The sequence below is a fragment of the Sus scrofa genome, chromosome 4 (assembly GCF_054392235.1).
Source record: "Sus scrofa isolate SSC_HxYL_T2T_F1_AM1 chromosome 4, Sscrofa_HxYL_maternal_Yorkshire_Landrace_v2.0, whole genome shotgun sequence".
NCBI classification, from domain to species: Eukaryota; Metazoa; Chordata; class Mammalia; order Artiodactyla; family Suidae; genus Sus; species Sus scrofa.
Genome location: NC_139386.1, coordinates 133,387,727 through 133,402,277, shown reverse-complemented (window position 1 = coordinate 133,402,277; position 14,551 = coordinate 133,387,727). Strand labels below are relative to the sequence as shown.

General features: G+C 46.6%; 1 protein-coding gene across 1 annotated transcript in view; it reads right to left on the bottom strand.

The window, feature by feature from the left end:
- LOC146404283 (uncharacterized) overlaps nt 1–14,551 on the bottom strand; it is a 462,942-nt gene that overhangs the window by 148,284 nt on the left and 300,107 nt on the right. The window contains exon 7 of the mRNA XM_085024160.1: nt 8,607–8,723. The gene's annotated coding sequence lies outside the window, so the exon portion shown is untranslated. The remainder of the gene's footprint in view (nt 1–8,606; nt 8,724–14,551) is intronic.

Below are 14,551 nucleotides of genomic sequence, written 5' to 3'. Positions count from 1 at the left end.
CAAAAGCCATTTAAATCTTGAGCTTTTCTAGGCTTGGGATTTCTTTAGCAGTACAAGATTTTTTAAAAAACTTTAATTCCAGTCACATTCACGCTCTGATAACTATACCTATAGCTCTTTCCCAGGGAGAATTCTTAGATTTGCTCTGCTGTTTTTGCTTTATCATCACCCCATCTCTTTCTTGTCTTCATTTCTGGTCCCACAGCTTCAACCTCTTTTCTTCGGGCCATTTCTGTCCAATTGCAAGTACTTTCTGGATGTAAACTCTATCCATCCAGAAGTTTTAACAAGACGTTATGTTGCAACAACTATAAAAATTTCTCATTCTCACGTTTGACTGTATGGATTGAAAAGCAGTCATGCAAGTCCCTGAGTTTTTGAAATCTTTCTATTCTTTTTTATTCCTGCTTGTAAATATACAACATCTTTAAGAAAAAAAAAAAGAGAGAGAGAGAGAATAAATTAGCTTTTCTTGTAATGCCTTGCCAAACACCCTCAATAGCAGCCAACCCATGCTTGCTGGCCCCACGTATTTTAGGCTATTCATTAGAGCAGCACCCAAAATTATAGGCACCAGTTCTTATGCCAGTCAGAGTAGACTGGGTTGTGCAAAAGTCAAAAACAACTTCAAATCTCAGTGGTTGAAAAAGGAGTCGGAGGCGGGGAGGAAGAATAGGAGCTATTTCTGTTCACGTGCCTTAAGCACCGCAGGCCGTCAGCGGTATCTGTTCGCTGCTGTCATTCAGGGTCCCAAACACTGTCTCAAAAACAGCTGGTCATCCCTCCAGGCGTAAAGACAGACTGCGCCACACCAGCTCTGAGAGAAGGACCCAGAAGCACAGCCGCCAAAGCAAGTCTTGAGGCCACACCCACCTCCAAGGAAGTTGGAAACACAACCCTCACGTGTGGGCCCAGAAGGAAACCTGGACCCACTGAGTGGACAACACGCGTTATCACAGAGGAGGGTTGAGAGAAGCTGAGGTAGGGACTTGATAAGTGACTGAAACAAAGACACCTCAGCACATCAAAGGAAGAAATGCCCTTCCCACCATCAACTTCTACTCGGAGAGTTCCTAGACTACAGACACCAAAACCAAAATAAAATGTAAAGGAACAGTCTCAACAGCGTCCGCTCAGACGGAAAACATCGCATCACTACTGCCTGTGAGAAAAACATTTCCCCATCTCCTCTACTTAGCAGAGGAGAGGCCTTAATCTGGAAGGCTTCTCCTAGATGAAATAATTTAGAGCTTAGATTTTCACCCCTTACACGACTTCTGAATGTCCTCTCTCCGCAGCCTCTCCAACCTTCTGAGAGGACATGGGCTACAAAGAAAAAAAGACTCCGAGATGGGCTTAGCACACACGAGATACCGGAGCTTCTCTTAGGCGGAAGCTTGGGCGAGTCAGTCGCTGGGACTTGCTAAGGTTTCCTTCCTGTTCCACTCGCACTGCAGGGCTGTTGGAAAGCTTAGTCCGGTCATGTTTGAGGAGTGCCTTGAACCTCTCAACACTGGGGTGCCAGGACCATTTACCACAAGATCGTCCTTTCAAATAAGACTCAGCAAACCCATCTCTGTTTCTCTACTAAAATATTAACCGGAGCCACAAAGTGCCACCCTTTAGCAGAATTAGCAGATTGCTCCTTAGCACACCTCAACTGCATCAGCAGGACCTGCATCAGCAGGACACCCCTGCCCCATCATCCTGCCTTTCCTCAAGCTGTTCGGCACCTAAAAGCTTCACTATTCCGCAGCGGGATGTGGGCCTCCCGCTCCTCCTTGCGTGCTGCTTCCGGTCACCACTGCCTGAAGAGCTCCTCAAAGAGAAAGCTATTCACGCCCATCAAGCACTGACTGTTGCCAGAGCCTGCAACGCCCGCCAGCCGGAATGTGCTCACGAGACTCGTGGGCAGGGGAAGCAGGGAAGGGGGCTGTGCCGCAAGACCTCAGAATCAGCTTCCACGTCCAGCTGACCGTTGGCAGGTCCCAACTCGATGGCCCATCACCCTCCTCTCGCTTCACACCGGCTTTAGTGCTGGAGAAACTGTCTAATTAGGATCTTGTTCATGAATCATATATATACCAGGGTCGTCACCAATTCCATTCTACTTCTGCTCAAAAAGTCGTTCTTTCTCTGACCGTTAAAATGAAGTGAGAAGAAATGTTAAGAGTCTCATGCGATTGGTGACGCCTCCAGTCTACCAACTTCAAGCATCACAGAACTCCTTGTACGTGATTCGGTTGTGAAATACAGGAGGTGGTTAACTAAATATCCATCATCGTATTAGTGCATAAACCTCTCAATGAGTTAGCAATTTACAGGGAATATGATCGAATGCTTTCATATCAAAATTAACAGTATGTTTATGTTCCGTGGGAAACAGCGTTCAAGAGCACGGGGACCCACGAGGTTATCTTCATAAAACTGTCATCACACCACAGACAGACGCGACAGATACTGTGAGTGGCCCCGGTTAATGAGTGGCTGGTGTCACTACGCCTCCTTCTGTCCATTTACAGGCTCCTACTATGGTGACTCCGGGTTCACAGTCATGCCACTTGCTTTAGCCAATTGGACAGCAACAAACTTGACACCAGCAGAGACTCGAAAAAGTCCTTGCACGTGTTTGCTTCCTCTCTGGTGCGTCTGCCTTCAGGATTCGAACCCTCCCAGGGGAGCCCACTCGTGGGTAAGACCTACGGAGCTAAGTCAGCCGGATGTTCTCTGCCAAAGCCTCAGACGGGTCAGGAAATGCCACTGCCTTGCGGACCTGCTGCCGCCCCCAGATGACACCAGCAGCTCTGGCTCCCATCCGCAGAGACATGGTCACATGACCCGTGGAAAAAAATAAACATTTACTATAGTGTGCCACTTAGGTTTGAGGTTGATGTGACACGGCATTTTCATTGCCATCTGGAAGTATTATTAAACAGAGATTTGAGGTTAATAGAATGCCAGACAATAGAGTTCACGTTGCCTAAAATTAGTCTTGAAATCTGTTAGTACAAAATTCTCTTATGGAGCTACACTGTAACATATTATGAAACTTCTGAGGGAAAAAAATATTAATTTAAAATGTTCTTTAAATGTCATTTTACCATATTGAGCGAGCAAACATTGCTGCTGAAAAGTCTCTCCACTCTTCCCTTTTTTCTCCTAAACAAATAGACATACGTGCAAAGCTAGGAAGACCGTCTGCAGGAAGGACGTTTCTCAAAGCTGAGCAGTGAGGGCAGCTTTGGCTCCAAAACACCTGTACCTCTGCTGAGAACGCACGGAGCTCCCGAGAAATGGCAGTGGCTGTGAAGAGCCCCCCAGAACACTTCTCCGACAGCCTCGCTAAGACGGAAGGACCTGTACACCCCGCCCTGTCTGAGAGGCTATGGTCCCCCTGCACTGGGGCTCTTTAAACAAGAGCCCCCTCGGTGCTCAGAGTCTTTGCCCTTCCAGAAGCTCTGACATGGAGCATCACAGCACCGCGCCACCAGGCCTTCAGTGGTCACCCATGCGGGGCAAGGCGCCACACCGGTTCAGCATCCTGCAAAGCCAGAGCGAAGGCTTGAACACGACGGTGGGAACATTTCTTGGACTTTGAAGTGCACCTGCCTTTAAACATGAGTCACTGTCTTGGAAAAGTACGTGTCTCTGGTGTCCTTGCTCAGGAGCTGCAAAGAGCGGAAGGCCATTCCTTTCTAAACAAGACGCGTGCTGTGACTGCTCTGTCGTTCTCACCCACTCGATAGCAAAGCCTCCGGTTAAGAATTACAAACTCAGCCCCTCCTTGCAGCCTCTCCTACCTTAAAGTCAAGCCTCTTCTCCTCTTGGGCTCACTTCTCCCTGCAAAGAAGTCAGCTCAGGGATGTGATACGTCACAGCCTAAGGAGGGAAGACCGGGGTGTAAAGGGTTTTTACCCCCAAAACAAGGCAAAGCAATACTAGGAAAGGAATTTGGACCTTCGAACGCCCAGCCCAGTACTTGCACTACAAACACGGGATGTTTACTGCCGGGGAAAAAAAACAAACAATACCGACTCGCCATTCTGAAGTGGGAGGAAAAGGTTACTTCTGGGCCAGAGGAACACACCCAATAAGCGCTTAAGTGTAATGATGCCCTATTTAATCATTTCTATGATCGTTTTATAGACACATATCCACATTTATCCTGCTCCCCCCTCTTTTCCCTGTGTCTCCAGTTCTTTCTCCAATCCTACCAGCGTTGCTGGAGGTTGTCTAAAAAGCCTGACCACAGGCTGACCCATAACCTGGACCCAGGCAGCTGAAGGCTTCTCACTCTCTGCTGTCCTTGGGTGGAAATCGGGCCACTGACCCTACAGAGGAGCCGTTTCATGGACGCAGCCTTGAGAGAGTAAACCGTTGTCGAGACGATCTGGGCAGAACGCGTGACCGAACTGTGTTAAGACCTCAGCATGAGCCCTTAAGACTCTGGCTGGTGGGTGTGAAGCTCTCGTCACCCTGCAGCCACCAAGACAAGCTTTCCTTGCATGTTCTCTTGCTTATTAAACTGCTACCTACCCCTTCCTTCCATCTCCCCTTCTCCTCCACGTACGGGGACAATTTCAGATTTCACCCAGGTAATTGCTAAGGCTGTGAACCAAAAATCAGGAGTTCCGATTCTGATGCATACAACTTTACAAAGGCAAATTCACTACTGAAGCATGCACGCCAATGAATTTCCGCCTGCCACCCTGTCTCAAGCCTTGGAAAGAAAGACCCACGGATCATGGAGAGACTGTGCAAGAAGCTGATTCTAAAGTTTAACTGCTTGAACTTCACTGACTCTGAATATCACAGATGGATTTTAGAGAATGATGTGAATTCTCAAAATATACAAATTTTAAATATACAAATCACATGCCTTTCTTTTTCGGAAAAGTTAATGTATATAATAAAGATTAAAGATGAAGAATGATATTTAAAGAACTTTGCATGCCCGCCTATAATGAATTCATCACATATTTGTAAAGTACCACAATTATACTATTCTCATCCCAAAACTTTCATAAATGTTCCTCTTAAAATTAAACGGCTTGATTATGTTTTAAAAGAGATTTGGCTTGTCGCATGCAACTCCAACTTTTATCAGGATAACCCAAGAAATATTCCCTGTCAGGGGCTTAGGAATTCCATTTTATTTTCCAAGCAGCATGGACACCTACAGCAGAGAATATAAGCGTTACTGTGTTGCGTCCTTGTGGCTGATGTGACGTTCGGGTAAGTTTCACTTGTGCATGCTCTTCCGACCCAACCCAAGTTTCCCAGCCCCATCAAGGGTTTGCATTCCAAACCTGCCACATCTTGGAACATTCTCAAACCTGTCGCAATTTCACGAGTGATTTGTCCTTCTGATAAGCTTTCCCTGGTTAGAACAATCCACAGTGGAGTAATTTGGGGCCTAGTTGCTGGGTCTAATTATTTGAAATCCATTTTTGCTTCAGAGCAATGAGAGCACGGGCGTTTCTGAAGGGTTTCTCTGGCTAACCTCAACTCAGAAACCACGCGTGTGTGCCCCCACCCACCCCCGGCACAACTGGAACACAGCCCAGCCGCTCCTGAAACCAGGCTTTCCAAAGACACAATATACATGTTGATTTTGTTTTTCCGAGCATGTTCCCAATTTTCACTTTCAATAGGAATATTTTTAGAGATCACTGAAAGCAAAATGTCTTGAAAATGTCTTCAAAACTTCTCTAAGTTTCTTTCCAAATGTCATGATTTTTTGGAAAAGACCACACCGAGTGGTAAAGAGACGGACAGGACTGCAAACACTTCTAAAATCTCTTTGGAGATAGTCCATGTACCACATTATATATGAACTGAGAAATGAAACATCTGTGACTAATACAAAATTGAGTCTGTCTTCAATTATAATTAACAGCAATGAGAAAATGTTGCCTGTTCACTTCTTCAGAGAATCAAGTCATCTTTTTACCATTAAAAAGCTTGAGTCAATGATTATTATTTGGATAACTGCCCTGCCCAGAGCTTTTCCAAATTGCAGCTCAAGACCCACAACAGAACATACGAACAATGAGGACTCTCACCGCCATTTCGTAGGGCCTGCAAAAACTCGTTTTCTGAGGACTTCAAGCTCTGCATAGCACTTAACCTGCAAGACCCCTTTTTGGCCTCATACCAAATGGTAACACTGTCTTTTTCTTTGCACCAAACGGTAAGTCGATAGACCTTAAGCTTCTAGCTTTAGTGCGTATACAGTACTAATTGTTCTCCTGACACAATTTCCCAGAGAATGTGACACAGAAGAGGGTGATAAGTTAAACTTCTTCGGGGCCCCACGCAGAGGCCTCCAGGCTGCGCTCCTGAGCCTCAGGGCTTCTTCGCAGGCAGGTGCACCTGGTCCCCGAGGCCTCCCCGCTCCGCCCATTCCCACGGCTCTGATACACGCCCGCCCCTTGCAACAGCCTGGTCCTGCCAGGGTCCTCCACAGCTTGGCATCCGTCCCTCCTTGAGACGAGCTAGTCGCGAGGCATCCTCCAAAGCCAGCTCCAAGCTCACCTTCGTTCTGAGGTCTGACCACGGTCCATCTGGCTCTGTCGGCGAACCCCGTTCTCTGAACTCCCGCCCCAGCCCACGGCCTCCCTCCTCCGTGTGTAGACGCCACATCTCAACTCAGAGAAAAGTTCCGCAAAGGCAGTGCTGCCATATTCTGCATTAGTAAGAACAGCAACTCCTTGCAGGTGCGAGAACACGCTGGAAAACCGTAAAATTACCTGTCAAATGTCAATCCTTTCCCATATTCCTTTCTATTCGCGTTTCCTGAGAATTCTGTGACGTAAGCCAGGACAGGCCTTTAATTATTCCATTGTACAGAGATGGGAAGTAGAACGTAGATCTATTTAGGGACAGACCAGTGGTACCTTAGCTGAGACTGTAAACTAGGACTAGGGTTCGTTTCACTACCAGCAGTGCCGAAGTTTTCAAGTGAGACTATCACGTGAACACCTCAAAATTCACGGACCCCAAAACACTTGTTATTGCACTTAATTTATTGTCTACCCAGTCTCTGGTGCTTACCTTCCAAATTGTCAGCTCCCTGTGACACCCAATACAACCTGCTCTGTCTGCCATGCCCCCACCGACCTCCACGTCCCTCTGTCCCCAGTCACACGGTCTCCAGCTCTGGTCCTCCTGGCTGGCCCTCTCCACCGCCACCAGGGACCCCTTGCAACGTAGTTTCACTTAAAAAAATAATCGCTTGACCACATCCCCCTCTAGCTGGGCATTCCAGACCACTGAGGTACCCAGCTCCGGGAAGCGGATTCTGCCCAGGTTCTCAAGCAGCTATCATCTGCACATCGCGCCTCAGCATCCACAGAGCGGCACACGGTAAACATGTGTCTGCGAGGAACACAGAACCCGTGAGGCAGCTTTAATTCAAATGCTATGCAGGTAAATACGTCGCAAGTAAATATAAGAAATGACTGTGCCGACACGCGCCGCGCTTCGACAGCCACGCTGATGTCTCCCGTCTCGTTCGCATCTCTAACTCTGTTCTCACCTCCACTCTTTTCAAGGCCTCACGTGACCGGATCTTTATAGGCTGTGAAGCCTACGGAAAATGTCCACAGATGTCAAGAGGGGCGAGAATGTTGTAGGTGGCGCTTGGGCTAAGCAGAGAGGCTGGAATAGAAAGGTGGGCTACTCAGGGACTGGGGCCTGGACTCACGGAGATGTGGGGGCTCGTTCTGACTCTTCACCTAGTTGTATGACTGGGTCAAGGTGCCTAACCTCTCGGAACCCAAGTTTCTTTATCTGGATTCTTCATCATTTTTCTTTATAATGACCATAAGATAACCGCCTACCTTGTTAAGTATTAAGTCAGACAGAACATCAAAGGATTTAGCCCAGGGCCGATCACAGTTTCAAACCCAAACTATGCTGAACGGTGAGTAGAGAGGCGGGACTAGAACACAGACGAATAACGAGAACAGAAGGAGCCAGGCTCTGTCTCAGAGTCTGACAGACACCATCTCACTTCATTCCCACTGTCGTGACGAATCCAGAGCTGAGAGAGGTTGGGTCTGTTGCACGTCACACATTTCAGTTGTAGAACTCCACGGCCTCCGGAACCCGCACCCGTATTGATGCTTTTCCCTACTGCTTCCTAAGGTGGTCTTGATCCTGGAGACTTTGAAGCCAGACTAGGGAATCTGAACTTCATTCTCGAGGCAGCAGACCCTGTTGCATATTTTTTGGCAGGAAGCAATGCCCATCTAAACTTCAGAAGGGTATCTGGCATTCAACGGACCACTGGGTAAGAAGGACCAGCCAGGGAGCTATGTGCACTCCCCTCAGCAAGAAGTGGTGAAGCCCTAACGAAAGCAGGAGGCGTCCAATGTGGAAAGAAGAAGGGGGCAATGTGACAAAGGAAGGGCCTGAGCAACGTACAGTGGGGGGTGCGAGGTGGCATAAGAAAGATACAGAAAAAGTGGGACTCGTTTATCTGTCCAGAGCAGCATCTCACCTCCTTCTCCATTTAGATGCTCCTTCAAACTCTACCCCCGATAAAATCTCTGAGGAAGTTGAGTGAATGCCTCTGAGTTAAGGAGAAGGGGGACACGTACCTGTCCAGGGAAGGGGCTTCTGCGGAGGTTTGCACCAGTTAGTGTCAGCACCAGACAGCAAGGAATCCGTGAAAGTCAGGGCTAGAGCACGTTAGTCAGATCCACCCTTCAGGACAGCTGCAAAGAAGAACAGACTCAGAGTTAAATGATCTGCATCCTTGCACCTCGAGCATAAAATAATATGTGGGCAGTGCTCTGGATTCTCGAAGGTGTTACTGTACGGCCACGGCCAAGACATCTCTGCGGTACGAGACGGACTAAATACAGTCTCGTAGGGATCTCTGCGGTACGGGCTAATTGACTAGCTGATTATTATCCAAATCAGGTCTACCTGATTTCAACTCTTTTCCCATTAGTACTCCCCTAAGATATGTATTCTTTCCAATATATCAGATTTAAACTATCAACTCTGGTGCCAAGTATTAAGACATTCACTTTAAAACTGCTGGCTTAAAGTTTAATTGTATTGATCTGATTGTTAGAAGCAGCACTCACAAAAAATATTAACTATGCTGTACCGCAGTGCAACATTGACTCAAATAGGTATTGAACATAAAACCCGCCCTGCAATCATGTAATCCGTAAACCCACAGAAGCAAAGACGAGCCTAATCCAAGCTGAGTCTCACCTCCTCCCCTGCCGATTTCATCTCCCTTTCTCGGCAACAGTCTGTGAAGGTGCCCTCAAGTGGTGAGGGGTGCTCCACAGACTGAGAAACTGAGCAATCAGCCGGGACAGGAAGGCGTCATTACTTCTGATGGGTCGCAGAGGCAGGCAGACATCGCAGAAAGCATGCAAGCCTGGCAAACAAGCACTTTTGTCCATCTAAGGCACTAACCTAGAGGAACATCTGCAAGCACATCGCTTATCTGCATCTCAAAATAAAGGACCAAAAATGTGACCCAACCCACATCCGTGAGATGCATAGCACTAAGCTGGGAAGCCATACCAACCGGGTTCGAACCCAGGACCCCCCCCTGCTGACTACACAAAGCTCAACAAATCCCACTCTGCTGGTCCGTATTTCCTCCTGAATCCGAGAGAAATACTTTCTACTTCATCAGCTCTCCAGCAAGGATTAAATGAGATAATGTGGCGAATACACCTCGTACAGAAGACATTCGATAAATGTTCTTTCCCTTCCCTTCCTATTTTAAAGAGCTGTTATGGGAATCCAGTTACAGTAGAAATAAATACACTTGAAAAAACGTTAAAGATCTACGCAAGGGGAAAGCATTATGATGATGATGATACTTCAATTCAATTTTCTCCTCTTATCCAGACACTGGTGTTCTTTAAAAAAAGAAAAAAGAATGGGGAAAAAATGTAATTGTAATGTATACATGTAAGGATAACCTGACCCCCTTGCTGTACAGTGGGAAAATAAAAATAATAATAATAATAATAATAATAATACTTCATACCAGAAAAAAAAAGAAAAAAATGGTTTGTGGATAAAAGACCAACTGAAAAGAATAGAGTTAAAAAAATTAACACAGACAGTAGAAAGCTAATGTGTCTTCACTCGTTTCCAGCTATGAGGTAGTTGGTAAGTCAGCAAATAAAGCCAATGAGTTCCAATTAACTTTCCTGGAAGTGAAGAGCCAAAAATAAAAGAGGAAGTTATATAGGTATTTTTTAAAACCGTCTCAGTGCTGAAAAGCCCCTGAAGTTTGTACAGTAAAAATAATAATAACAATAATGTGTAATGACATCACTAACCAAATGCTAACTGCTACCTGAAACAACACTCCTAAGCCCCTCTGGTGACTGGGGATAGAGCAAGACCCCTGGGTTTCCTGAGTCACTGCTCACAAGTGACTCAGCCAATTGCTATCTGCAAGGACCCTCCAAGACGCATGGTTTCCAGGGGAAAAAAGTGCATTTCCAAGGGCTGCAGCCCAAATTCTGCAGTAATGCTACCTCCAAAAAGAGCACTAAAAAACAGAGACGTCCCTCTACTTGTGGTGTGAAGCTATCAGTCCATTAGCACGGCTGATGTATCAGCAGGTATCAGAAACAGTCTCAATAATGCCACTGCCGGAATGACCCTTCTCCTCAAGACACACACATCAAAGGGACACCCACAAGGGGACGAGACCCTGAGAGTGAGACTGGGAGTCGGGACCCTCCACTTAACTTCAGAAGAGACATTTCAAGGCTCAAGTTTCAAGACACAACTGGTCCCTTTCTTGTTTAAGAAACAGAACAAAACAAACAAACACAACCGTGTTACTGTTTCTCCATCTGCCTTCACAAGGACTTCAGCATTGACCTTAAAGAGGCCGAGCTACACAGGCAGATCTTTCATAGCATCGCTCACGCCTGTAGAACCTCCTCCTTCACTCAAAACACGGACGGAGAAGGAAGTAATGTGTCTAGCTTTAAAAAAGTGTTAAAATACAGAGAATACTGTAAAATGGCCATTTTAACTTAAAATCCAAACGTTTTCTCGTTTCTATCCATTTGCCCAGTCAATTTCTTCTCTCCACCTACAAGTACTATTTATCTCACCACAGGTCCTACATTTTCGCATCCAAACACATGGAACAAGTTGCCTCTCTCATTACCCTCATTTTTCAAGTAGGAAATTCCTTGTATATATTATTGAACCTGACCCTTCCTTGTCTAAACGTCGTAGCTTCGGTGGATGCGGAATTGTTAATGTTGGAACCAATAAACAGGAAAATACTAGTCCAAAGCGAAACAAAATAGCACTGAGGAGCTCTGCCCGGGGCTGTACATTAAAATTCTCTTCGCCATGGAGCTTTTGCATCTTTCGAAATCTGAGAAAGGGCGAAGATACATGCGAAGTTTTTTTTTCAGTTCACACCATCTAGCAAAACCATCCAAATCATTTTGGTGTGCAGAGATTTTATTTCTAATCTTTCTGTGCAAAATGCTTTGTTAAATCCTGATGACAACTTTAATGCATAATGCATTAAATAAACTTTGCCAAAATCTAAGTCACTTTCAAAAGCATGCAAACTCCATTAGAAGCAAAACGACACATTACAGGGCCTGTTGTTGCAGGACCCGGGGAAAAGCACACGGCAAGCCGGACGGAAAGGTTTGTGCTCTCTGTCATTAGCTTCCAAATGTCTCATATGTGCCGGTACCTCGGTTTGCCTGCATTCAAAATTGCGTGCTATTTCTTAGGAGAGTCTTCGTATAGCGATGCCTCGTTTATGTACTCCATAAATTCAGCTCTGTCTTCACCACTTCTGGGCATCTTCACACTTTCAAAAGACAAGATACTCACTTCACATAACCGAGAAAATCTTGTCACTGGCCAAAAAGAATTTTAAAAACGTTTGTGTGTGCGTGAATTAGTATTTCGACACATGTATGTATTGTTTGGTGATCAGATAGGTAACTTCAGGTCAAATCTTATGGCCGGTTCTGCTTATTTAAAGCCGTAAAAATAGAGACGGGGAGGAAAAAGACTTAGCATTCAAAAGTAGATACTGTAAATCCTGTCGAGTAAGAGCCAAATAAATACATAAGTAAACAAATAAACATCAGAATCATCACAGTGTATCACTAGCCAGTGTCACTAAAATGATTTGTTTTACTTCTCTAATCTGCACCGTATCTAAACCGACGATAATAAATGAGTAATTGCTCTGAATCCAGAGCAGTTAATTGAAAAACTGTACCAAGTATAAAAGCCAAGAAATCACAACACGTAATAAAAGGTTGCATCAGTGTTTAGGAACTTGTCTTTGTCAATATTTTTAAGGTTCGGCGTAAATGATACTGTTTACCGTCATATACCACAGGTCATCATGAATTACATTAGATGCCCATGAATATTACTGGTCTTATGTTACAGGACGTTTTATCAACACACATCCAGGTGTGAAATTCTGATGGCGTTTGGTTTCTTCCTGAAAGAAGACAGTGTGATCTAAACGTGCTTTCTCCGGAAAGCCAAGTTTCTGAGGGGAGGGCCTCATGCAAAGGCATGTGCTGATTCCGCAAGGGGGAGGCGCCTCTTCAGTGACGAAGGTGTGGCTTCTGGCTCGTGGGCAGGTTGTTTTCCAAAGTTCCCCTCTGGACACTCACGCACCATTGTGTGTCCCAAACAATTCAAATCCTGGGAGGGGGATGGCTATGGGAAGGCAGAGACAAAAACTGCATTGTGCGTTCACACAGAGCTGTCCTGGGAGAGCCCACAATTGTGTGGGCCTTCCACGGCAGACAAAATAATTTGAAGAATTAGTTGAAGGAAGGCAAGGGGACAAAGACGAGTTGTTAATTATTGGGGCCAGTGGAAAATGTCCTTTCTGGAAAATCTTTGAAAACCTACAGCACCTGAATTTGCATGAACGTTGTATTATACGACTGTCTCTTTATTGAAAATAAAGCGCTCCTGGCTCCAGTTCAATAATAACAGCATACAGGAGAGTACCTGAAGTTATCCAATTCTCTTCCCACGAAAAATGACCTATGGTACATACGCGCAGAGACACACACACACACAGAAAAAACCTTTTATTGAGACCGAAGTGAAAGGAATTGGGGTTGGGCACCGTATGAGCATCTAACACGGACCAAATGATGCTACGGTCGGTCGGGGGAAAAAGATCGCATTTTCTCCTCGTTCCTTCTCCAAATTCTCATCTTGTTCCACCCCCCACTGAGCTCCTTCCGACTTCAAAGAGAGGTCCGTGGGGGTCCAGAGCAAGACGAGAATTTGGCCCCGCATGCATAATTTCCGTGCTCTCTTATTCATAACGTACACAATAAGCACGGGGCTTGAAAAGGCTCTAACAGAGGCTGATAATGGCTCCCGAGCGGCCACGTAGCTTCGTGGTGTCCTCGGCGATCCCGCCAATTGTGCCCGTGGAAACACTGAGCACTCAGAGGGAAAGCCTGTGCCAGTCTTATTATCATCCTCACCTATTGTTGTTACTCCAGCGGATAATAACAATATTTATGTAGCATTAGCATCACAGTCTCATCACCAGCTTTCACACGGCCACAGGCACAGCTGAATCTCTGTCATGAGAAGGTCGCACAGAAAGCTCTGAAATCTGCTCCCAGGAACTCTCGCCATCCCCAGGTGCCAGAGGACAACATGGGGCCGGAAAACAACAGCAACAGCGCAAGATCCCTTTGGACCATGATGAGGAAATAGGAGGGGGGCGAGGCCGCTGTTTAGAGCACGGGCCGGGAAGACGAGTTAGTCTGTCCCAGGACGGCAGATGACATGGGTGACCTCAGACGGAAAAGATGTCAAGAGGTGAGGCGGGGGTGAGGCTGGACGACGCACCAGCAAGTTACAGGCTTGTGACGAGAGCAATTCGGGGGGTGGTAACGTGAAGGTCACAACGTCCACTCACGACCTGATGGGCGCTGACCATCCTGGGAAGCGCGTCGCTGGGCCGGGACGATGGTTTGTTATTCACAAATGAGCGCGTTCAGCGAAGGACAGACAAACAGACAAACGAGGCGCCAGACAGGGAACATCTCTCCCCAGCGCACGTCTGGCCCATCGTTCTCGCCTCCTCCAAAGGGTCTGCCTGGGTGTGCAGTCGCCCCGATACGGCCTCTTCCTTTTCACTGTCCTGCCCTTAAAGGCGACCTTGCCGTCTCAAACACGGCTGCCCCACCACCTCCACCTGACTGTCCGACAGACAAGAATGGGGGCTTGCTGGGCCCCCCAGTTTACTCCCCTCAATTTCAATCTTTTCGACGTTCCTTGGCATCCAGGATGCTCAAAAGCAGCGGATGGCGCATCCCGCTTGAAGTCCACTTGTAACTCTATGGGCAGCAGGTGTTCCCCCCTATTTATGGAGAAGGCCTGCAACTTATAGAAGATGGCCCACACGAATGACGATGAGGTCACACATCCAAGGAGACTTCGCGGTTTGTCTACAGAGAACGTTCACGTATTTCCTTTCCTTTGCTCCTCTCCCGGCACTGCAGTCGGCTGAGGA